A 26,851-nucleotide genomic window follows, 5' to 3' on the forward strand; every position below is an offset into this window, starting at 1 on the left:
GGAGCCGAGGGGTGCTGGAGAGTAAATAAATATTCCTTAAGAGTACTAGAGCAGTCAGCGCCCTTAGCGAAAACAGACCGTATTTTTAACGTATTTGGAGTGCATTTCAGACATATATTAACTTTGTATTTATTCTTCATTATTTTGTCCACATTTCATATGCATTTTGAATACATTTAAAATGTACCTCCACAAATACAGAAAAAGTGCATTGAAAATATACATTTAATGTATTTTAAATGCCCAGAAAATGCAATTTTAAATACGTTCAAAATGCATTGCTAATGTATTTCAAATGCACAGAAAATACTGCTTCATATATATACTCAGAATCCGTTACTAGTGTATACTAAATAAAACCCTAAATGCATTGAGAAATCCTATTGCAACATGTCTTAAAAGGAAATTGTTAACGTTTAACTAGAAAATTTCATTTTGCGGTTTCGAAAAGTTTAATAGGCGCTAGCCTAAAGATACGCTCCATTGTGAAAATATAAACCGGCCATGCTCTGAATGCGGGCCAGCAAATTACTGAAAATAACAGCATGTATGCGCACAGATTGGCAGTTTGAAAGTTGTTTATTGTACACCTCAGCCGAGAGGCCAACTTCGCCATTACAAAGCAGCAGAATGCCTTTCAGCCACTTCTGTAGCCAGCGCAGATTCAGCGTTGGGCATCAGAGTCCTAGTACTTCGTATTCTCCCATGCGGGAAATTTCGCCATCACCGGCAGTGATAATAAAAGAAAACAGGGGAAAATATTAGTGAAACATTTCTTTTTACAGGCAAATACACGATAAATCAGTCGGGCATTTGATCTAGCCGTGCCAACGTTCTTCGTGGGCAAGAATTTTTTATTTAGTTTACCCTTCAAAGAAATACAAAAAAAACGTCATGAAAACAATGCCTCTTTGAAGGACGTAACACAATGCATGTAATGTTAAGAATAATTTATATTGGCGGTGAGATCTTTGAGTGGCGCCCCCTGGCTCTGACGACGTCTTAGGGATTCGCGCCGCTCTCGTCTGATACACTCCGCTTGTGAGGGGCAACAGTGCCTGGGCTAGAAATCGCCCGCTTCGTTGCTGTAGTGCGTTAAAAAGCGTATTTCTAGAGACTCAGTTATTTTGCCAGCTTCTGACGCATCTGAATAATTTGAAGCTGTATCCCCCACAAGTTTGCAACACACGAAGAGATAGAGAACAACATTCTTCAGAGTCGGTCAGAAGATCGTGTGTAACTAGTCCTTTCTTGCTTATTCGCGAGGATCAGCGATCAGAGCTTCTCGATAAGTATTCAAAATGCGTAGGCTTGCCTGCAGTATTTTTGAGATGCTCCTATGAAGACTCAACAGTCTAATACTACGTACCAAGCAGCGGCCTCTACACGCTCATCGCACAGCAGGAAATAAAGCGGCTTTCTTCTCTTTCGTTGTTGTCTTGTATCGGAATAATGTTTCTTGCTTTTTTTTTCTGCCCAACGCGTTAATTTTTCTGCGCCGTTACCAACTTCTTATTAGGAGGTTTCGGGATGTTTGGGAGCCTCACAAAGGTCGTGTGGATATTCCCTTCCTTTTGTATGGCATACATTCCCTTCTCCACAAATTGACTTTCATTACGGCTGCGTGCAAGAAGGTGCATATCCGCAGCGTGCTTTGTTTATTCACATGCAAATACAATGAGAAGGTTTGTGCTACGCCACCGCGATCGCGCCCTAAACAACGTGGTCTACAGTACTCGAACGCGGCTTTTGTGCTCAGAATTTCTGTCGTACTTATATCGTTATCATAACGACCTGACTCTATACTCGAACAATGATGACATGATTACGGTGTTGAAGGCATGATATACTCGCTAACTAACGCAATAAATAGTATACCTGCATATATTACAAGACTCGAAACCGAAGAAGAATTCCAAGTAGCTCTTTATTGCTTTTCAACCCTTCCAGGCGCGAAGAAGAAATCCTATTCTACTCGGGATGGCGTTCTATGATTTGTAGAAAATTACTTTAAGTCTCTTGTCCTGGACTGAGCAACCGGCCCACTACCCAGATCGATTTAATTGTTTAACAAAGTTTTCCCCTCCTTCGCTTACTCCTCTCCTCCTCTCGAGTGCAGTTTTCCTATAACGCATATCCGAATATCGGGAAGATATGGCTGTGCAAAATGTTCCGAAATATCCCTCCAGGTCTTAACAAACATATATGTGTTACTATAAATTTAACAAAGACGTGACTCGTTTTGCTCAATAAACCTCCATGCTGGTTAGATGCCTCGTATAGAATCAGCACGCGCGTATATACACACTGGGTTATTTGGAACTCACCCTAAGTTTTTGCAGTCTATAGTGTATGTCGGCAAACTTTCATGCCTTGACAATGTAAAGTGATGTGACAAAACGCGTTCGAACTGTTTTACCTTACATATGATTACCGGGAATCGTGATGCCTTCTGCCAAAGCCGACATCCCTGAAGGCATAGAATTTGTTTTGGTGTTCCATTTTCGCTGTTGTCGGTTATTAGCAGCTGACTGTTCCTTTTGTTCGAATGCTTACATGAGAAGCTGACGCCTAGCTCCGAATCTTCGCGCTCCGCACAGGACCGGCTTCGCAAAGAATGGGGTGGCGCCGGCAATGTTTCTCCCGTAGCGGTATCCAAAACTATACTTTAATTGACACCATGAGCTAGTGTATGCGAATTTAAGTCTATACTTATGATAAAAAGTTACCCACACGCCAATTCTGGTGCGGACAAGCATCAGACGTTGACCGAGCGCAAAGAAACAGCAGGGAGAGCGACCTGAGTGAAGCAGACGACGAATGCGAAAATCCCTAAGCTGACGTCACGGAGGCGCGCTTCGCAGCGGCGCCTGTGTTCGCGCTCACCACCAATTGTCATGCGGCATTGGATCTTCAATACGGTTATAAAAAAAGCTGGTGGGTGGGTGGAGTAAAGGTTTATGTTTGGACATGGTCTAGGGATAAAAATTAGGAAAAAAAGACACCGCTAAGATAAAAAGTTACCGAACATTTCTTTTTCTTAGGCGCTTGAGTTAACTCGAAATGGTGGCCATTCTAGTTTTTCAACTAACTTGAACAAAACTGGTCTGTGACCCCACAGAAAAAAAAAGTAGTAATCATATTAACTATCAATATTGTTATGTATTCCATATTTCGGCGTCACCTTCTTCGGAGGCTACCTTCTAAAATATAGTGAGCAGCGAAACACTTTAAAAATGCATGGGCAGGAATGTAGTATAAGGCTAACATAAAATTCATAGATTGGCGTGTGCACTCAACAATGCCATCAAAGAAACGACATAGTAGGTTTATTTCGCAAAACAAAACACAAGCAGTCCTTAAAATTACAAGCTCTGATATGGCAGGCACCGAACCGAAGCGATTAAAACAAGCAAAGCAACAAAAAGTCTATTTTTGCTTACACACATATGACATTTTTTTGCCCTCCGCCGCCCATCACCGGTAATTGTATACTTTTTGCTGTACACAGACGATGTTATCATTTAATTAGGGAGCAACGCGGAAAATAATTGTAAATGCTCGCGTCTTTAATATACCCTTATGAAAATTTCTACGTCGAGTCAAAAGACAGTCTGCGTCCTGAAGGAAACAGACTGCGTGCGTCCTGTGTGTTTCCTCTGTGTTGGAATTTCGCCACCGACTTTCTGCGTACTCCAAGTGTCCCGTGTGTTTCCGTCCTCCATGCGTCCAGTCTATCTCCCAAAGGCAACACAGACACCATACGGCCTTTGTGTGTCCCCTATATGTCTTGAAGGCAACAGACCGCATTCGTCCCTTGTGTGTCCCCTGTATTGAAATTTCGCCACCGACTTTCTGCGTCCTCCAAGAATCCTTTATGTTTCCGTCCTCTACGTATCCCACAAGCTTCCACCTTTTGAGTGCCCTTTGCATGCTGTCAAATAACAGCGCCCAACAGCCAGCTGCATGTAGAAAATGTCAGCCAGCTCCACAGTCACTGTTTCATGCTGCAGCTGTTTCTGTAAGAGCAAGCTGACAAAAATCACATGAATCACACGACTCTTGCAAACCTGACTATTTTATTCAGGTTGGATCCATACGTGCTGCTGCCGCCTGCCACACCAGGTGTCGCCTCATCTTTACCCCTCACAGGACGGGATAGCCACTGCCACGCTTGAACCTGAAATGACAAACGCATTGATCGCATATGAAGGGGTTTAAACAAACACGTCTCAAACATTTGCTGGTTATGCTTATAAATATAAAGGAGTGTTCCCATACAAAACTGAACCAAGTATCCTGAAAGAGAAGGTACAACTTCTAGGTTGCAAAATTAGCCACAAAATTTAGACCACATAAATTAACTAATGAGCTTACGAACATCAAATATGACATACTGTTACATAGGCAACACAACCCAAAACTAAGTACTGTTTAGATTCATGGCCTCCTCATGACGGGCATTTATACAGCCTCGCAAGAACATGTGAGATGAGATTATTGCAGCAGCACTGTGGGAACAAAGCAATATGGGGGGGGAGGGGCAGAGAAGGCAACATAAAATTGTATGAACATGCTAAGACAGGCATTGATCAGTTGTCATCATGAGTAGTTGCTTGTGTCTACGCGTTCTTTGGAACCTATAAAGGCAGCAGTTTTATTGTGCATTTCGTTTACGAGACAGCATTTGCATTGTCTAGTTTGTTTGTCTGTGCTTGCTTACAAAAAGCAAAATGTACATCACCATGAACTGACCAACCTCTAGGTTGGCTCCTCACTTCTTATATTTCCTTCTGTCGATGGGTAGCAGACTCAGGAACAGAAATAAAAAACAACCCTAGAAAAACGTGGTGGATAGCACACTTGCACCCATTATTGCACGCGTGCCACGTGGTCACTCATCCCAACAGATGTACAGTGCACGGAGTGACCCCCAAGCAGCGAAAGCTAAGCGTGGTCGCTCTGTACTTTGTGAAAATACAAGCTACTAGAAAGATTTGACAGATAGCACAAACAGTGCAGGTGCGCCAACTTTGCCCCATGGCACGAATTTTTCAACGCTAAACAGAAAACGCACCGGTATGTCAGTGACACCGTGGAGGAGAAATTCGAAGACAAACCAGGACATCAGTGACAGTGAAAGGGTTAAAGCAGTCGAATGCAGCAAATTTAATTTCAGGGTTTATGCTTACCAGCAATGAGGAAAGCTACCGCAGTAACTTGAGCCGACTACTCTGTAACGTGCACTCAAATGCTAAAAACACACAAGCATTTTTGCATATGTTTTCACACAGAGCATTCATACTGTTCGGAAATAATGCAGGTTTTTCCTACTATAAACATCATAATATTGCCCCCAACCACGCCATTTGATTTGTTTACAAAATGTTTTGTTACAAGCACCTGGCCACCCTGCAATCTTATCCTTTTTTTAAGGGAACCATCTTTTTCCCCTTTTTCCTTTGTATGCTGCACCAGCAGTCCTGTTTGATATGGAAAGGGTGTTGCTTTGCGATCCCTATCCTAGCTTTTCCTGTTTTTTATTGAAAATGTTCTCGATCTAAATGAATGAGTGCAAAAGAAACCCTGCAGCATTCAATTCGCCAACGCTCATCCATGCACGTCCCTTTGCTGACTCCTTCGAGGTTTGTGTTTTTTTATGTTTACTGCGGAGCACAAGTTTGCTCCGATAATCTATATTTTTACAAAAACCCTGCATTATCCGTAGCTACATAACAATATTCCAAACAAAGTCTGATACACAAACCAGAATCCCCCACAGCTCTTTCTTCAATTGCCGAGTACCCTTCTACAATTGATTGATTGTAGGGTTTAACGCGCCGACGCAACGCAGGCAATGAGGTGCGCCGTAGTGGAGGGCTCCGGATTAATTTTGACCACCTGGGGATCTTTATCGTGCACCGAAATCTCGTACACATGGGCGTTTTTGCTTTTCGCCTCCATCAGAAAAGCAGCCGCCGCGGCCGGGAATCGAACCCGCGACCTCGTGCTCAGCAGCGCAACGCCTTAGCCACTGAGCCACCGCGGCGGGTACCCTTCTACAATTAGGACCATCATTATATTTGCTAGAGTAAATAGCTGTTCGGGGGGGGGGGGGGAAGGGGGGGACTACGATGGCCAGTGAGACTCATTACACTACATGAAACACAGTGGCAAAAAGGCACGCAATACACCCTTTTCACTGCTAGGCACAAGTTGCATCTAGGGCATTGAAGTGAATTCACCTAAATTCTATTTCTGGGTGCATGGAATTGTTAAACTCATGTAATGTAATCCATGATATGACTTTTGAGTAGAAGTCTAAAGATCTAGTTCATCTGTAATAGGCAGTAGAAGAAAAATCACCACACACTGTCTGTGGGTACCACGCAACTACCACAGTGAACAAGGGTGACAAAGTCGTTATTAATTAATTCATGGAGCAAGGACGCAGCCCTGATGCGACAAAAAAAATAAGAAAGGTACCAGGAAGTTTCTCACCCTCATCGGTTCCTTATTTTTTGCCCCATCTCTGCAATGTTCTTATGTCTTAATATCACTAAGGTACCACAAGAATGCCACAATGGTTTTCTATGTTTTCATGTTCTCTCAGCCTTCAAAATCGAGATTTTCATGCATTTCACAGCCGTAATGAACTCCACTTACAGGTCGTGCAGGATAGATAGAAACAGGAGGCAGCCAATTCTTCTGGTAGATCACAACGTACATCCTCCATGTCAAACACCTGGTCCTGTAAAAAATGGAAGTTCAAGTAGTAAACAAGCCGTAAATATGCGTTATAATGCCGTGAAATACTCGCTCTGGCAGGACATGACAGAATTTCTTTTTTGTAGGTGCAAAAAAGGCACCTTCAGTTCTTTCAAGCTAAAAAATATGTACAGTGCTCACTGATTGAAACGCGACACTGCGAGCGCGTGGCCGCCAATACATGCAGCGCCGTCCATGGACGCCGCTGTCGCTGACAGCGCACCGCTGTCGCTGCGGGGAACCACTGCCCCGCTTATTGGCAACTGGAAGCAGCAAGCTTATGGTCAAAACACTCTCATCCTCGTGGTATACCACAATGCAACACCTAGCTTCCACGGGCGTCCACTGGCGGCGCTGCATGTAGCGCAGGCCACGTGCTTGCAGTGTCGCGTTTCAATCCGTGAGCACTGTACATACATTACAATCCTTACAAGGCTTTCAGCCATACTTTAAAGGAACAGAAGCATCCTTACACTGAATTAATGTTAAACTAAGCCTATTAAATATCCCTAGGTGGTAGAAATCTGTGGCCCCAGATTTCCACTGTGCAAGCATATTCTCTGCTCCAGAGGGTGCGAAACGTGGTTACGGTTTTTAAAGGAGCCATGAAGAGAAAACACAAGTTTGGTTCATTCAAAGGATTCCATTGCTAGAATCTAGCTGACACCATTTTTAACATAAACTCCACTCAAATAGGCTACAAATTAGGAACAAAGGAAATGGCCATGCGACCCACTAGCTCATTTCCCGCAACAGAACCTATGTCATACCAGCCAGCTCTGCAGTTAGCGGAGGGCGGAAACAGCAAACGCGAATTAGGCAGAGGCTATAAGCTTGCCGAACGAACTATTTGCGCTTAAATTTAGGGCACATTCTTTTTACAGTAGTAAGAATGGTGGGACCAACAGTAAAGGTTAGGAAAGCCCACGTAAGCATAGAAGTACCGATGCGTACTGCTGTTGGTACTGCGCACACTATGCTTGGTTTAGCTGCACAGGACTGCGGGGCTTTGGGGTTGTCTCGGACAACAATGGCCGATTGACACAAGCAACGGTGTCTTACGTGACCATATTTGTGGAGCGAGCAATATGTTTCACGAAACGGTTATTTTCTCGCTGAACAAAAACAAGCCACGTTTAAATACGGTAAAAACAAAACAAAAGCAGAAAGCGGCTTGCAACGGTATGGTGGCACCATCTAGGTTAACTAACGGTAAAGAAGGTTTCCCAATCGGCTGCAGAGCGGTCGGTTCCTGTGATGTCATTGCAGACCCTGAAAATGCACGATTTAGCGGGAAAACCAAAATTTTAGCTTCAATTAATGAATTTCTCAGTGAATAAAGCATCGTTTGCATTTGGACAAGTGCTGGGGGCACCATACCACACGAAATCTTTCGAATAACACAAACTTCTATTTTGTCTTCATGGCGCCATTAAAATTCTCTCTGAGGCACATGGTGAACGTCTCAGCGTGCCAATACCTCCAAGGGGTAGGCAAGTTGAAATGCTGACGAAACGAAAAAACAGGATGGCGAAGGAGCACGGTGGCAAGCCCACGCCCTGTTTAATCTTTTTCGCACCGTGATTGTATCCCCATCACATGCATATTTGTAAGAATCAACACGTTTAACCCATGCTCAACATGTTACGGTCAACCCAATTTATGCAAGCCAGCTACAAATAATGTCACACAAGAATTTCTGTCTGATCATGACGATTCTGGATGAGCTTAGGAAGGTGGAAAAATTTCTTGCATTAAAACAGTGAAAGCTGCCCTGTGACTGCACCAGCAATGCAGGCTGGAACAGCATGTTTTCAAGCTGCGACGTCTAAACAATTATCTGGTCAAATATTCACTGCCTAAAGACCTTGTGCATGTGGTACTACTTATAAAGTTGCTAGCAATGCTTAAATGTTGAAAATTCAACGTATATGCAACTCTTACGTATTATAACTACAAATGTAATGCAGCCTCCTTGCATTTCTTTACCCGTAAACGAAAACTACCCGTTAGAACAATGCTAAGCTGCCTACGTCCTGTAAAAAAAATATACTGTGGGTCAACTGCCTCCTAAAAAAAAAAATCGGGAGTGGGCGTTTTGTTTTACAACCATTAACGCAGTTTTCTTTTTTTCTTTTTTTTTCATGCAACAAGCTATAGCGGTCGAATCCACCCAAGCCAAGCGGCGGCCGCTGGGCCGTCAGCATAATATTTTCGTTGCCGGCAATGGCAAGGGGGTCGATCACTCACACAGCATACTGGCCGCCGCTCCTGGAAGCTCATTATGACCGCGCCGACGCAGCCGGTAATTTACAATAAAAGAAGCGCGGCGAGCCGAACACCAAGGAATATACTCAACACGTTTAACAAAACAGCACTGCGGCAACGCGTAATAAAATTTTAACATGCACCACGATAAACAATCACTTACGGCAGAACACGCAGCATTTTTCACACGTCGCACCGACAGACTGGAACTTGCAGTAGAGCCTCTTGATTCACGTAGGCACGCACAACTTGTCAGGTATTTTGTCAAATGGCGACCTCGATGTGCGTTTGCTACAGCAGCGCAGTACGGCGACGACACAGACGCTTTGCCAGCACTCACGATGTTTCAGGTGGCACAAGAGCACTACCCAGGCGGCACAGAAAGTGTGCCCCAAGACCGGCCCGTCTATGGCCGCTTTCTGGCATGTCCGGCCAGCATCCAGGTTCTGGCAGCCACTGATCATGCGTTGAACGGCCAACATTCGGCCACCAGCGCTTCGGTATTTTTCCGTCCGCCCGTGTAGCGCAAGTTATTCTGCTTACAATCAAACTGCGACAAGCAATGTTGCACTATGTTGTTGGTGATAAACGTAGATGAGACTCGCTCGTGCATTGGTAGGATCAACTTCATGCCCTGCACTATGTTACTTCATGGGATTTTACGACTACCTATTTAAAAAAAAAACTATTTTAAATTTGCGATAACAACAGAGCCTTGTCACTGACGAAGCCTAGCTGTTAATTTAGTTCCTATGTTTGAAGGTGAGCTTAGCTACTCTTAGGGATATGACTCATTTGGTTAAACATAATCGCCAGCATTCTAGTAAACACGGATTTTGTCAGGATTTCGTCAGGATTTTCTTGCTCAACGCAGATTGTTGAGTTCACGCACGATTTGGCTCTTGCAATAGATAAGCTTAAGGTGGTTGACTGTATATTCTTGGACTGCAAAACAGCAAATGATGGTGTTCTATATCCCCTTCTGCGTAGTACATTTCATCCTATAAACTGAATGAATCGTTTTTTGCATTGTTATTACTATTGGCCCTATAGCTTTGTTCAAACGTACTGTGTAGTTTACCGGACTATAGCGAATGAACGTGATTCCGTATACCTGCAGCTTTATTCGAATTTAATAACATCCTGGTGTGCTGATTCAGAAAAGTTTTTGGATGTTAAACAGTGTGTTAACGTGGCACCTTTACAAGAAAACCTTCATTCCAATTGAATACGTATACCGTAAATTATGCTGCTGTGACAACGGCCGAGGAATATAAATACCTAGGAGTTTATTTAGGGAGTGGTTAGAGGTTAAATAGGCAGGTTCACACCATAAAAGTTACGGCTGCATATGTTTTTGGCTTTCTGAGACGAAATTTCAGTGAACCTCCATCTAACTCAAAAAAGAACAACCGTATTTCACTAATGTGCGCTCAATCTTGGAGTACGCATGTGTTTCCGTGTATCCCCACACCAAAGAGCTGGTTGATACGCTCGAAAACATACAGAATATGTCAGTGCGATTCGTGTTAGGTAATTGTCACGCTCAACTTAGCATGAGAGAAAGTAAAAGTAAACTGAAATGGCAGTACGTGAAAGATCACAGACGACACCACAGGTTGAACTTTTTTCGTAATATCTATCATTCGAAAACTGGAGTAGAAGGGGAGAAGTATGTCCAAGCGCCATTCTACATATCGCGAAGTGGGACCGCTAGCTTAAAGCAAATTATTAACTTTCTTTTAAAGGTGACGCCTTGCGCGATTCATTTTATTTTACATCAATACTGCAGTGTAAGTATCTTCCACGTATGATTGCATTAACTGTTTATATTGACGATTTTCAGCGCGCTTTGCAGAAATATTTTGTTATTTTGTCTCATATTTAATGCTTAGGGTTATGTATCTCCCTTTTGTAATGCATGCAAAGGCAGGTAGGCATCAAATAAATAAATAAATAAATAAATAAATAAATAAACTTCCAGAGGCGCAAGTTTGCCTCCGACGGGTTGAGAACCCTACGGATTCAACCTTGACCAATAAAACATTTATTGCCCTATTCGTTGCAGTATGCAAGGTTTCCTGTATGCATGCTACCATTGCTATGTTATTGGTTTGAAACAAATTATGTAACTAATTTTACGCCTTTCCTTGCGTGAACACAGAGGGATACAACTGCAGCCACCTGACACAAGGCGTCATTCGCAACGCGTCTAGAATTTTTTGAACGTAGTGTGACATTAGAAGAAAATTAAGTTCTTTTAGACTATTAAGTGGTGTGGACGTATACTCATGAAAACAACATTAAAATAGATTGAAAATGAAAGTACCTGTTCGCTCCTTCTTAGGATCAGCCCTGCGCAAGATCATCAGAAAAGTTGATCGAGTAGAAAATGTCTTTGCAAGAAAAATGGGCAAAAACTGGAGATACTTTTTTGTGAAGGAGTTATATTAAATGCGCCTGAGTGTTTTGTTGAGAACCAAAACGCTTCGTAAAGGCATTCACGCCGGTTTTATATACAGCAAAATTGGTCAAGCAACTGTTATAAAAATAGTTTATGTAGTCATAGCATGAAAGTGTTCCGGAATATTGCCCTAAAAGAAATTGGCTAAAAGCGGCGCAATTTATCTGTCTGATGTTCAACCCACTAAAGTATGCGCCCTCCGACGCCCCCCCCCCCCTCCCCCCCCCTTCTGCTCTTTCCCCGTTTATTACAGGTAAGCTGCCCCACAGAGGATATCAGGACCTGGACAATACATCTATTCAAGCTCTACAAAGAACTGAATATTTTCTGTGTTCGGCAGTAAAAGAGGCACAGCAATTAAAGGAACGACAATTTGTGAGCACTGTTTAATAAATGAATTTTGCTGTCAACTGAGGCTGGTAATTAAGCAAGGGTGCGCTGAAAGCTTGACGGCTGGTGGTTGCGCGCGAGCTCACTTTGATGTGGCTGCATTGGACCCAAAATGCTGGGTTTGTGCTGCTTCTGCATGCACTGCGCGAATGAGTCATCTGCTTGCGCGACATGCAGTCACCGGCCTCAGTACAGTTAACGTACTGTGGCTGAACTCCAATGCCCGTAGCACGGCCGGATTTCCGGTAGCTTTAGTCCGGCTGGAGTCCGATGACCGCATCTCGGCTGTAATCCGGCGGCCGTACTTCGGCCGTACACGGGTGGCTTTGGAACGGCCGAAGCCCTACGGCTGGAATCTGGCCGTATGACCGTAAGCCGGTCGACTGGCTGACGGACACTGGCCGTTGGACAGCCATGGGAGTACGGCCGTATACGGCCAAAAGGCCCACATTTGGACATGGGCCGAACATGGCTGCCGGAAAACGGCCGGACCGGCAAAAGTATCACCGGCAAAAGTACACCGGCCTGTTTTAGGCCGAACAGTCCTGTGCTGCCTGGGTAACACGTAATATTACGGCAGGAGGAGCACGTAGTAATTCACGTAACACCAGCAAATCGAAAACAAACCACCAAAACCACGCACAACGAACAAACCACGTCTTTTCTTGCGCACCTATAACAATGACTGCATATGTGCTAGCCTAGACTAGACTTATTACTACAGTTGGCTATCTAGCAGTCATAGAGTTTTAGCAGTTACTTTCTTCCTTCATCATCACCCTTGAAGCAAACTAGGCAGACGCCATTATAGTATTTTGTTAAAGTTGATAATAGCAAACATATATATAATGGCAGTATATTTTCTTGATGCGAGCAACGTCTTTTGTTGTCGTAAGTTGTTGCTACTCAAAAGCGAATAAGAATGGATTAACAAACGAAGTTATTATCATCGTCATCTACATCTAGATTGACTGTTTTGTGTTTTGTTCAGCGTCCAAGCATTCACCATTCACTGTTTGTGGGCTTTTCACAAAAAGAACGGCCGGATAAAAAAATTATTCCCCGCAGACATACGCAAACACACGCGCACACGCATACGCACACACACACACACACACGCACACACACACACACACACACACACACACACACACACACACACACACACACACACACACACACACGCACGCACGCACACAAAGCACCGTGCGTCGAATCCACGCAGGCAAACAATTCACTCAAATGGAGGCTTAGCAAGACTATGTCAGCTCAAGTATTTAGACCTAGGTTTACGACCTGATCGTGTACTGTTTTGGTGGCTTGGAGGTTAAGTACTCGCCTACTGATTCAAAGAGCGGAGGTTCGAAACCCGCTCGGTGACCTTTTTTTTTTTTTTTTACCGTGTTTTAATTGAAGTTTCTCTGCCTTAGGTTATATTTTGACATTGTTGTTGCTCTTGTTGCTCTCGTCTGGCTGTGTCCCTTTTTTTTCTGTCGCAATATATTTCTACCGCAAGTTCTGCCCCAAAAAACAGTACACCGCTTCAGCATTTAGTTGCAAGGATAAGCCATTTTAGAATGACCCTGAAGGAAAACACAGACTAGGACAATCGGAAGCCACTTTTTAGGTTGTTTTTGTTTTCATTGCTTCGTTTTCTATTCGGCTTTTTGTGTTCTTTTTACTTTTTCTGGTCTGTATATTCTTCTCCCTCCCACTTTTTTTTCGTAATGGGAGGGACGAGGCACTTCGAACAGCCTCGTTCAATATGTATCCTTCTTACGCCACTGTTTCATACAAACGTACCAGTTGGTAACATTAATTCTGCGAATTTATCAGACCTCACTAGCACGAAATAACGTATACAGTGCTGCAGAATTTCCACAAACCATCGGCATTGTTTCTTACCATCTCTAGCCAAGCCAAAAAACTTAACCTTTCGAGTATAATTAAGGCTTACATGCTCGACTTTATGTTTACTTGAGGAAGCACAATCTTCAGAAAAAGAATGTAAGGCAACAAATAGATTATCCTTCCTCCCAGTGTCCTAGAGGCAACACAAAAGACATAAGTCAGTCTTTTGACTTCATTTTGCCTTCAGTACATACATAAGCAACAGCATTACGGAACTCAGAAAGAGAAGAAAGCAAGTAATTTTTAAAGTTTTATACCTCTCATCCGAAATAAAATCTTTGTATAGAAATTTAAACTTTGTCTTTACCATAGTACATATAAAGGTAAAACATCATGGCTGTTTATCCGGCAGTCTATAAAAAGTACACAGCCTGCTTATGTCCTAGAGGTAACACAAAGGAAAAGTCAAAAGAAAGGCCACACAGTCAACATGCAGGAGACACAAAGTAAACAGAAAGGAAAAGTTCATTTTCATAAGGGTACAAAACAGTTAAACAGCTGTTAGAGTCAGGGACCATCAAGTAAAAAGTAGTTGCTTCATGAACACCTAGAAGAAACTCGTTTAAGTACACCTTTTAGACACAAATAAGCAATTGCTCTTCGATTGCAAAGAAAAAATACGCCGATTAATTGTTGTGCAACACCATACACGTAAATAGCCGAGAAATTGTGCTTACCTTGTATAGACGGTAATCCTGAGACGAACGCCGCTGCAACGCGCCGTCCAAGCAGAGACAGCGTCCACACGACGACCGAGTTGAGGAGTTCGAAAACGTGTAACCCCACAAGACAGGTCAAAGAAACCAAGAGAGTGCAGACAAAACGTGAAGGAGGGGTCCGCCGCTCAAATCGCGCCGCAGGTACCGGGCAGTATTGCCTCCACAGCGATACCGTCGCAGCAACACTGGCAAAGTGCAAGTGTTTTCATAGATATATGCAGTCGTTGAATTAGATGTTTTTGCTTTGCCGATTGCGCTGAAACTCCGCCGCTTACATATTTGTACGCCGAGTTTCTCTCGAATACGGAGAGTTTATTTGTATGCCTCCCTCAAACAGCGCAGAAAGCGAAAGTATCTCCCTAAGTTTCTTTTATTATATGTAAACATCGAGGAGAAAAAATTTCCGGTGCGCTTATTCATCTGAAACCTGTTTTATCGGGCACTTCAGATATGCTTTCTTTATCGGGCACTTCAGATATGCTTGCTGAAGCTTGCGATTCAGCAACTGAAGCAGCGCCTCTAGTGCATTTGAAATGTATTTTGGCAAAGCTTTTTAATACATTTAAAATGTATTTTCAGTAAATGTGACGTACCTATGATGTACCAGGCTTTTTATAAAACAATATCGAGATGTAGTTGAATCTCTTCAAAAGTTGACACAGCACCGCGTACTGAGTGTTAAAGCTTCCCCAAGAGTAGGAGACGTGTGAAAAAATGAAACGGCTCGTAGGGCTGATTAGCCGTGTGCACAAAACATTCCGTGAAGCTTGCGAACACCTCGAGCGTACTTCGAGATCACGTGTGTCGAGGAGGAGGCGAGCGTCACACCAATGTAGTAGACAAGCGAGAGCAATACTGAATCGGGCATCGCTTCTGAATACAGAAGGCCGCGTTGGCCTCATTCCTTGCTTCCGGGTTTGGCTAACTTGCGGAGTTGAAGTTGTAGAACGAGTAAGGCTGCCTGAGAGAAAGTACGAGGTGCTGAAAGCAGGAATTTTCCCCCCGTCATTGTTGAGTTTCATCGCCGGCCGAGCTATGTTGAACTTCTCAACTTCTGACGTCATGTCGACTTTTTATATCGCGTCTCGTGCCACATAAGGGAAAACACGTAAGCGATTCGCACCCAACGTGTGCCCAACGACAAGTCAACGTTTATTTCTTAAGTGTGAAAGTGCCATCCAGTGTGGGTTGCATAAGACGCTGTGTTTTGCGACATATGTATCGACCTGAAAACAGCGTTTCTAGTGCGGGGTTGCAGCGAGTGCTGACCAAGAGCCGGCTGTGCTCTTTGCGCACTGTAGTTTGACCCACCAGAAAGAACGTGTTTTAGCATTCAAGATTTCATGTGCAGCACACGCGACTTTTTCTATATACGGTTCCCAGACAGTTTATCGAACGCCGTTTTATCGAATGCCGTTTTATCGAAAAAATGGAGATATTTGGAGAGAAAAAATGAGGCAACGATGTAACGCTCTCCATTTCTGCAAAAAATGCATAACTGGCGAAAGCAATGCATTCAACCGCAATAATAGCCTAAATGGACATAATGACCCAAAGAGAATTTTGATGAACCAGAAATTAGAAAAAAACAAAACAGTGCACAGAAATGAACTCAAAAATCCGAAATATCCATCTTATGTATCTTCCGAATATGTAAGATTGACACAAAAAGCCTGACAAATAACCACAAGAAAACTCGAAGAAGAAATCGGGAAAACGGTCCAACACGGCAGTACACTTTACATCTGCGGAAAAATACGTAATTCACTAAGTAAAGGCACTTAGTCACTATACGGCTGCAATTTACGTACATATTTGCTGAAAAAAAGGAAATAAACTTACAAAAACGAATAGAAACTTACAACAATAAAGCAAAATAACACGTTTGGGTACCTGTAGCTTCATCTGGCGGTATGGCGGTAGAGAACTCGCAATCTAGACAAGGGGCATCAGAATGCTACGCATCCGTAGGCAGTTCTTCGAACTTCTGCAGATGTTCACTACGAAGCAGTATGCCTCTACCAGCCAAGGAAAATTTCCTGTCCTCGTCAGCAGAAAATGCCTCCCTGAATGAAAGGAATTACTGTCGCCGCCAGGAATCCAACCGTGACCCGAATGGGGAAACGGAGCGACAGCCCGTCGTCTTGCCGACTAAGCTACACCTTTTTTTCTTTATTGCCGACTGGGCACAACAAAACAAGCACTACAAAATCAGCCCGAAGGGCTGGAAAAGGAGATGAACATGCATAAAAACCGCCGCGCTTTTAGCTGGCGGTTACGTTCATGCTAACTTTTAATACAAGTTCATTCATAACCGATATCACTTTGTCTGCGTATTCCAGCTTCAAAAACACTTCGTGGAGCTTGCACAAGAGTTCAACAAAGTGGTTTCCCACAGACTTTGCACTGACATCTGCATTCCGTAACTCCACTCTACTCTTCCATCTGCCTTCCCGTCTCATTGTCTGTCTGTAGCTGGGTTTACACAGCTACAGACACACGATGAGACCGGAAGACAGATGTTGTACTCAACGAGCACAGCGGCGGGCCTACCACCTGCGCTCATTCAAAACCCTTGTGTGAAGTGCAAACCGCATAATGTATGATAACGGCGTTCACGTGATGTGGATTGGCGGCGAACAGAACAGCATCCGGGAAAAGTGTCAGAGCCTCGGAGGCGACGTATGAAACAAGAGTGATGGGAGGCAGTGAGAGAGCCGTAGCCGCGCGTGCCGCCCTGCTCCTGGCCCTTCGCCAGACGCTCCTCTCTTTTTTTAAAGACGATACTCTTTCTTGGGCTCCTTAAACCCAGAAATTTTCGTCTGTCTGTACGTCTGTATGTCTGTCCGTCTGTCTGTCTGTCTGTGACTCGATTCAGCCACCCGGCCAAAGCAAAACAATGCCTGCGCATTAGTCTTATACAGTCACAGCTAAATCTACCCGTCTATGTCCGGTGTAAGGTTCATACTTGTGAACATTGTTGAAGAAGAACAAGACATTACGTAAATATGAGACAGCAAATCAGTACAGAAGTGATATTTGCAGTGTTCCTTTATAAAAAAATTAAACAGGCTTGCTTTTGCGAAATTAAATACTTCATCAACTGCAGAAAAAGAATTCCCTCCGCCGTCGCCTGCTGCCGCCCGCGCCACTATAGCTTCTTGCGCCATTTTAAGAAATCAACCGGCAACAGTTACGCAAGGTTCCACTAGATAGGTTCCACGTTCTGCTTGCAACGCACGTGGAGTAGGGAAACGCGGTTCTATAAACGTTGAAGTAGGGCGCCTCGATTAACGCGCGTCTCCGCCGTACGGCAGCGTTCGCATCGAGACACCCGGTTGGAGCAGTGGAACGCGGGAAATTTAAAATGATTTAGGCAAACCTTTGGCGTCTTTACCTTGGGAGGAGCGCGACGCATGAGGCACAACATGAGAGGTGAGCGGGAAAGCGAAGGGAGGCATTTACTTCGCAATAGCCGATAAAGATTATCGTCTTTTGACGACATTTGCAACGAAAGGAGCAGATACGCGGCCAATTTTTTTCAGCCGTCGCTACTGCCTTCGGTTACTCGGTTACGCGGACGCCGCCCTCGCGAAGCCCAAGCAACTGCTCCCAGAGTATCTGGTATCCCTCTTTGTAGAGCCACGTGTGGGAATTCAAGTGACGTCGCACGGGTAATCGCTTTGAGTGTCGTTTACATCTTCGCAGTCCAACCACTTTCCCAGCCTTGATTGGAGCCAAATTTTTATTTTCTCTAGTTCGCTCAAAAGGTCCTCTCTGGTAACTCTACTAAGCGAAGTCCCGCGACAGTTTTGAGCGGAATTTGCATGCATAAAAACACCGTGAATAGTTTTGCTTCAGACTCACGTGCACAAGCGAAATCTTCGCCGTAGACACAGTAGTGTACTTTCGTACAACGCATTTGCTAAAAACAATGGAATGATATATTTTAGCTTAGTGTAATTTAACCTACACTTGCTGAAAAACAAACGCATAGAAGCTATCAGTGGGTGTTCTATGCAAACAAGGTGTTTGCGTGCGTGTTACTCTGTTTTATAATAGGCGAACCGGTAGTGTTTTTATGTTCTGATTCGTGTTGTGTTCTTTAAAGTGTAGATTACGTTTGCAGTTCGGCACTCAAGAGAATCACTTACGCCAGTTTGGTGGCATAACTTGAAGTATTTTGGTCGAATGCGACATAGTCTAAAATGGCTGTCTCAAAAACCATTTATACTTCACTTGTGATTCTGAGTGCGGTATCAACAGAACGTTTCGTTTCCCGATCATCCAAATGCTCGCACGCGTTGCTAGCAGGAACGGCGTAGCGAAGTGACGCATTTTTGTCTATGAAAGACGGTGGTGCAGAAATTCGTTCATGCTAAATTCAAACCGCTCCGGTCGTGAATACGCAAAGACCGCACCCAATTATTTTTCAGTTTGACTTACCAGCACTGTAGAGGAACAACACAGCCAAGCTGATTATTTTTTTTTCATATACAAGAAGGCTTTGGTGCAGTATAAACACAGCCGAGCACTATAGAAGAGTTCTTTAACAGCGGAGATTTTGTACAAGCCGTAAGTTTGGTGCTAAAGGAAAAAAATACGAAGAAAATGCAGAGCGCTCGTGAGCGCGAACCTCACGGCGACCGCCGAGTCCCAGGCTCGTGCAGTGGCTTTAAAAAAAAAAAAAATTTCAGCGCTGTCGTCAAGGGCTACCGCGAATGTAATCCTTGGCATCAGGTACCCGAAGATATCGGTGTATGTGACGGTGACTGCGGCAAGCACAATTCAAAGCAGCGAAGCAGCATGTAACTACGCAATTTTAAAGTTGTACAAATACGTGGCGATGCGTCTTTGAGCGCTCACGTATAAAGAAATCCTGAAGCTTCAGTATGGTTCAAGCCTTGCTCGACTTAGTGCAAGCTTCGCAACTTGAGCTGATAGAAGTCTACAATGTTGAGAATTACTGTGCATCCACCATTCGCCGCGAAGAAGACGACGATCTCTTCGATGCACATGACGACGATTACTAGCACCACAGCAGCCATACAAATAAACAACACAGTATCCAGAGTGCAGTCCGACGGCACGCTGGCTGGCCGCTGCAGGCATAGCTAGTGTGCCGTCCGACGACGACGACATTTGAATATTTAAAGGAGCCAAGAAGACAAAATACAAGTTGGGTTTATTAGAAAGACTGCTTAGTCCCGATAACAATGATACTGTTACGGGGAAAAGGCTGTATTTGGAGGCTTGGTACAGCGAGATGCAAGCACCTGGCTAGACGAACAAGGCCGAGTGCGAGAGAGCGAGCCGTGATGATAATGACAGGGTGAAATGATGATGATCGCAGTTAGGTGCGTAGATTGTCCACCTTGTATCATGGGTCCTGCTCGCCAACAACATAACCATGCCTTGTAACATGACTCCCCGCTGGAAAAGCGTCGTCCCGACGCTAACTTGTAGTCGACGAAGGCGCACAGTATGGCTTGAGGCGGGACACATGCACAATGTTAGTAGGCGGGGTTCTCTCGGAAGGTGAAGGAAGGACGGGGGTGATCTCATATGTTACGTCCGTAACCGAGCGGAGAACGCGGTAAGGACCGGTATAAGGCGCGAGCAGTTTTTCTGAAAGTCCCACGCGACGGGATGGTGTCCAGAGAAGGACCAATGATCCCGGAGGGAAGTGTACTGGCCGGTGGCGCTGGCCATATCTGTTCTTCTGGGAGGCTTGTGAGTCGTGAAGACGGTCGCGGGCGATCTGCCTTGCAAAAGTAGCTCGGGTGATCGCATCTTGAGCGTACTCGGTGGACAAGGGGGCAGAAGAGGGCAGTAAGGTGTCCAGGGGCAATGCAGGCTCACGGCCGTAAAGAAGGTAGAAAGGGGAAAATCCCATGGTGTCGTGGCGCGAAGAATTGTAGGCGAATGTAACGTATGGAAGGGCGACGTCCCAATCGCGATGGTCCGCTGAGACGTAGGCAGACAGCATGTCCGTAAGGGTCCGGTTGAGTCTTTCGGTGAGTCCGTTTGTTTGCGGATGATATGCTGTGGAAAATTTGTGCCGTGTAGAGCATGAGCGCAGAAGGTCGTCAACAACTTTGGATAAAAAGTATCGGCCACGATCGGTGAGCAATTGACGGGGAGCTCCGTGGTGCAGAATGACGTTGGCAAGGAGAAAATCGGCAACATCGGTCGCGCAACACGTAGGCAGGGCACGGGTGATGGCAAAACGTGTGGCATAGTCCGTCGCGACGGCCACCCACTTGTTTCCAGACTTGGATAGAGGAAAAGGGCCCAGTAAGTCCAAACCTACATGGAAAAATGGCTCAAGGGGAATTTCGATCGGTTGAAGCTGACCGGTGGGGAGCGTGGTCGGTGTTTTCCGCCGTTGGCAGAGGTCGCAGGCGGTGACGTATCGTCGCACGGATTTGTATAGCCCGGGCCAAAAGAAGCGACGTCGCACACGGTCGTACGTGCGGGTTATCTCGAGATGGCCAGCCGTAGGGACATCATGAAGCTGGTGCAAGATGGCCGCACGCAAGTGCTGAGGTATAACAAGGAGCAATTCGGGACCATCGGCGCGGAAGTTGCGATAATAGAGGGTGCCATCACGAATTGCATAGGCACGTAGAGAAGGGTCAGGTGTTGCGGATTCGAGACCGTCAAAGATTAGGCGTAATGATGCATCACGGCGCTGTTCTTCAGCAATGTTCAGGAGGTCGGAGATGGCAAAAAGGGAGACATCAGAACTTGCTCCACTCAGGTCTGGACGGTCCACAGGATGCCGTGACAGGCTGTCGGCGTCCTGGTGTAGGCGACCAGATTTGTAGAGCACAGAGAAAGTATACTCTTGAAGGCGGAGAGCCCATCGACCAAGCCTGCCCGTGGGGTCTTTCAAAGACGAAAGCCAGCAGAGAGCATGGTGGTCTGTAATAACACTAAATGGCCTACCGTATAGGTATGGGCGGAATTTGCCGACGGCACAGACAAGCGCAAGACACTCCCGTTCCGTGATGGAGTAATTGCGTTCGGCTGGAGACAGGAGACGGCTGGCGTAGGCGATGACGCGGTTCTGGCCGGCCTGTTGTTGTGCCAAAACCGCCCCTATACCATGGCTGCTTGCGTCAGTGTGGACTTCGGTTGGTGCCGATGGATCGAAGTGGCCCAGAACTGGTGGCGACGTAAGGAGAGCGATAAGCGTAGTGAAGGCTTCATCCTGTTTGGGGCCCCATGCGTAGGGGACGTTCTTTTTAAGAAGGTCTGTCAGAGGACGGGCAATGTCGGCGAAATTCGCAATAAAGCGACGAAAGTAGGAACAGAGGCCTACGAAGCTCCGGACTTTTGACGACTGTGGTTTTGGGAAGTTCTGCACAGCGTGAACTTTATCGGGGTCGGGTTGAACGCCGTTGGCGTCGACAAGGTGTCCAAGAAGCTTAATTTGGCGGCGACCAAAGTGACATTTTTTTGCGTTTAACTGAAGGCCTGCACGTCGGAACACTTCCAAGACAGCCGAAAGCCTCTTGAGGTGGGTGTCGAATGTAGGGGAAAAAACAATCACATCATCGAGGTAGCATAAGCACGTCGACCACTTGAACCCATGAAGTAGCGAGTCCATAATCCTCTCAAAGGTAGCAGGCGCGTTGCAGAGGCCAAAAGGCATTACCTTAAACTGGTAGAGGCCGTCGGGTGTAACAAACGCCGTTTTTTCGCGGTCGGATTCGTCAACAGAAATTTGCCAATATCCAGACCGGAGGTCTATAGACGAAAAGTATTTGGCGCCATGCAGGCAGTCCAGTGCGTCATCAATGCGCGGCAATGGATAAACGTCCTTCTTTGTGATCTGGTTAAGGCGTCGGTAGTCAACGCAGAACCGCCAGCTGCCATCTTTCTTTTTTACTAAAACGACAGGGGAAGCCCAGGGGCTCGGCGAAGGTTCGATGATGTCCTTGCGGAGCATGGTTTCGACTTCCTGCTGAATGACCAGTCGTTCAGCATGGGACACACGGTATGGACGGCTGTGGACAGGGCTGGCATCACCGGTGTTTATACGATGTTGAACAGCAGTAGTCTGACCCAAAGGACGATTATCGAAGTCGAAAATGTCTCGGTAGGTGCTCAAAAGTTGGCGTAGAGCGGCAGCTTGGTCTGTGGGAAGGTCGGAGGCGATCATGTTGGCGAAATCCTCGACAGAAGGAATTGAAGTGGTTTGGGTATCGGAATGTTGAGGTGGGTCCACGCACAAAGCTAAAACTTGGTGGTCACCTATCGGCCGCAGTGTAGCCAGAGATATACCCTTCGGTAAAAGTTGGGGGGATGATCCAAAGTTGAGGACTGGTAGGTGAATGCTGCTGTCCACAACTGTCACAACAGTGTGTGGCACAGCCACATCACGCGATAGCAACACTTCCCGAACAGGCGAAAGCACGTAGTCACCGTTAGGTACCGGAGGGCTGAACAACAAGGCAACGGAGGTTGCTGCTTGGGGCCGTAAGCGAACATCATGAGTGGAGACAATACGGCATAAAGGTTCTTCGGCGTGGAGTACATCTGAAGGCATCTGGACGGGTTCTTCACGGGACGAATTGGGAGAAGGCAAGTGAAGGCGGAGGACACCGGTGGAGCAATCGATAAGAGCTGAATGCTCGGACAGGAAATCATGGCCTAATATAAGGTCATGAGGACATCGCTCCAATACGTCAAATAGAACAACAGTGTCGTGGTCCCCAATGTGAATTCGGGCAGCACACATTCCGGCGACGGCAGACGTCCCTCCATCGGCGACCTGTACGACACTGGGCACCGCCGGAGTGAGAACTTTGCGCATGCGGCGGCGGAGGTCTGAGCTCATAACTGAAATATGGGCGCCGGTGTCAATGAGAGCACTTACTGGAATGCCATCGACAGTAACGTCTAGTAAATTTCGTCTGGTGGGCAAAGTTAGCAGAGGATTTGGTGGCCGTGTCATAGATGCAGCGTCACCTCCGGGAGCTGCACTGCCTAGTTTTCCGGAGAGGAGCGGTCATACGGGGTCGGCGACAGGAAGCGGCGGGGCTGCGGCGAACGGGACTGGCGGCGGTGCGGTGACGGCGAGCGATTGTTGCGGCGTGGTCGGGCGTCGTTGTCTCGGGAAGGCGTCTGAGGACGGGGAGAGAAGCGAGCAGGGCCTTCTTCCGGGTTGCTATAGGCAGGAAATCGGGGTCGGGGAGGCATAAATCGACGACTCTGGCAGTATCGCGCCACGTGGCCAACACGATGACAGTGGAAGCATATGGGTCGGTCGTCAGGCGTTCTCCAATACGCAGGGTTTCTGATCGGGTAGTTCAAAGTACGAGTATGGGGGGCTCGCCCATCACTGGTACGTGGAAAGGGACCAGATGGGAAGTTACCGCGGCTAATGGCGCAGACGGATTGAACGCCTAGCTTAGCAAGTTCTTCGCGCTCGACCGCTTGAATTAGCGGGACGGGAGGCCTGCTGTCTTCGGCAACGTATTGGGGCAGAGCGGCGGGGGCCATGACCTCGAGCTCTCTACGTACTATCCTTGTCAAACCGTCAGGTGGTGCCGTGGCCGTGGTCACGCCATATGAAATTGGAGGTGAACGGGTTTGGGTTTGTGGCGGAATGTCTTCGCAAGATGATGTGGCGGCAGTGTTTGGGAGCCGGGTGAACTGCGACGTAATTCGGCGGCTCTTCACCTGCTCGAACCGGCGGCACTCGGTAATGATAGCCTCGACCGTAGCACAGTCTTTGCAGATGAGCAGGTGGAAAGCGTCATCGGCTATCCTTTTAAGTACATGTCCCACCTTATCGGACTCACTCATCTGGGCGTCAGCTTTTTTGCAAAGGGACAGGACGTCCTGAATGTAGGCCACGTATGACTCAGTGGAGGTCTGTGCGCGTGTGGCTAGCGCGTTCTTGGCTGCAAGTTGGTGACCAGCCGGGTTGCCGAACAATTTGCGCAGGCTTTCCTTGCAGATGTCCCAGCTTGTTACCTCCGCCTCATAAGTTCGGAACCAGGTCCTGGCCGGTCCGTCCAGACTGTAATCGACGTTGGCCAGCATGATGGTTGGATCCCACCGATTGTAGGCGCTGACGCGCTCGAACGAGTCGATCCAGTCCTCAACGTCCAAGTCGTCGGCTCCGGTGAACTTACGAGTTTCACGGGGTTGTTGAGAAACCACGATAAGGGGGGTGGTTGAGCCGGTGGCCCCATTGTTGGCCATGGTCGTTGGTAGTTGAGCAAGGTGACGTCCGCTGCGAAGCTCCGTTGTGCGTAAAGCGTTACCCCGCACCTCCACCAAAATGTTACGGGGAAAAGGCTGTATTTGGAGGCTTGGTACAGCGAGATGCAAGCACCGGGCTAGGCGAACAAGGCCGAGTGCGAGAGAGCGAGCCGTGATGATAATGACAGGGTCAAATGATGATGATCGCAGTTAGGTGCGTAGATTGTCCACCTTGTATCATGGGTCCTGCTCGCCAACAACATAACCATGCCTTGTAACAATACCAATATCATCGCAATCTTTGAACAAATACCTGATAATAATGAAAACGTGTGAAGCAGTCGCGACCCCCTAGCCAATTTCCCGCAACTTTTCTATGACGTCACGGAACCTTGTTTTTGTGATTGGCGGCCGCCTAACTAACCTGTCGCGACGACACATGACTGGACGTCTGTAATGGGGCCTCTAGTTCCATTTGACCGCATAACTTCAATGCTAACGCGCAGTTCACACACTGAAAATTATGTTTTATTGTCGGCCCGTATGACGTCATTCTTGCTCATAACACGTCCCTGTTGCGCAAAATTTGAAGGTTTTTAAATACTTCTTGCTTTTTTTTCGTTAAAAAACATCTTTTGTGGCTGTAATGGAGCTGAGTGAGATACTGAATCCCAGTTCTTTCAAATTAATCGAAGTTGTATTTTCTCTTCATGGCTCCTTTAAGACTACGCTGGCACCCGACCCAAGAGTCTGTCGTTGCAGTGTAGAGGATTCACCTTAGCTTCTTCTTCTCAAGGACGGTGGTTCGAGGCTGGTTCTTGCCCCGTTTCTTTTCATCTTTAAATTGAAGTATAATTTTTAAGCCTTAGGTTAGTTTTGGTGTGTTAAATGATTTCTTTGTGTACGCTATCTTATGATATGTTTAGATTAGGTTGCCCAGCTTTACGTTATCGAGAGCGATGTAGTGCCAGACCTGGCAATTTTGTCACAAAACGCCGGTGGACGTAGATAAAGTGGAGTGGTTATAATACCGTTAGACGGAACTCTAGACACGGCCAATAAGCAATGATACAGAAACTTAACTATGTGTCCGGCAATAATGACCTACAACAGCTTCGCCATTCAAGTCTTGCGCGTGAGTGCAAGCCTACCTGAATTTTTTTATCCAAGATATTAGTTATATGTCGTCACTGCCTCAGTATTTCGGCGGGATGCAGCACGGGTGACAACAGTCGCGGGCATCTGCGTCCCATTAAAATTCTTTGTGGATGAACACGGAACATTGTTCCCAACTTCAACATTTAGACTTGGGGAGTGCCTAGCACTCAGCCTAATTAAAAAAAAAGATTTTTACTGTTTTACTTTTGTGTGGGCTGTTTGACTTCTCAGAGGAACACCTTTAGCGTTTTGTGCTCCATGTCATGACCAACCTCGACAATCAGTTCTCTGCTATTGCATCTTTTTGTAAGCACACCGACACTTCTTGTTCCCTATATTCCTGGGCTGCCTGAGTCCGCTTGGCTATGGACTAGTTTTCGTCACGAATCGTTCAGGCTAGCCGACGTTGTCTTCGAGCAAGAAAGGCGGCCTTGCAAAGCTGGAAGTTTTCTCCCTTGGCTCATACACCACCCTAAAAAGTTTCCAGGCGTTATACACTTAATAGCTGGCGCGGCCGTTCAAACACTCTGGATTGTCTCCGGAGATAAAAATATAGAACATCACGTATCGATTTGGATCAGCTGTTGGACGATTCTTGTTTCATGTAGTTTTGTTCCATCAACTTAAATCCGGTTCCTTTTACCTTTCCCGTGTTCCATATGCGCGCATGTAGTGTGTGTCAGGACTGGCGGCAGCCAGGGGGGGGGGGGGGCTTACAGAATAAGTATCAGCATTCTAATTTTAGCGAACCACTTAAAGACTTTTCCGAGCAACTCAACTGTTCCACGACGAAAAGTGTTGTTAATGAGAATATTTAGACCATATCATGGTGCTATAACTTCGTTATTAGGCAGTATGTCATTATTTTGTAGTATGTTTGACCGATTTGTCAAAGTAGAATGTGTGCAGACGAAGTCTGGACACACGGCGTTCTAATTACAGCTACAACAAA

General features: G+C 46.0%; 1 long non-coding RNA gene across 1 annotated transcript; it reads right to left on the reverse strand.

Annotated features, from left to right (window-relative positions):
- Positions 1–3,674: 3,674 nt before the first annotated feature.
- LOC144148093 (uncharacterized) lies at positions 3,675–9,397 on the reverse strand. Its single transcript, XR_013317971.1, has 3 exons — positions 9,200–9,397; positions 6,667–6,751; positions 3,675–4,180 (listed from the first exon to the last, which is right to left on the reverse strand). It is a non-coding gene; the product is annotated as an uncharacterized LOC144148093 (long non-coding RNA).
- Between the last annotated feature and the right edge of the window lie 17,454 nt (positions 9,398–26,851).

The sequence above is a fragment of the Haemaphysalis longicornis genome, unplaced genomic scaffold (genome assembly GCF_048455015.1).
Source record: "Haemaphysalis longicornis isolate Haplotype H1 unplaced genomic scaffold, Haemaphysalis longicornis Haplotype H1 scaffold_76, whole genome shotgun sequence".
NCBI lineage: Eukaryota > Metazoa > Arthropoda > Arachnida > Ixodida > Ixodidae > Haemaphysalis > Haemaphysalis longicornis.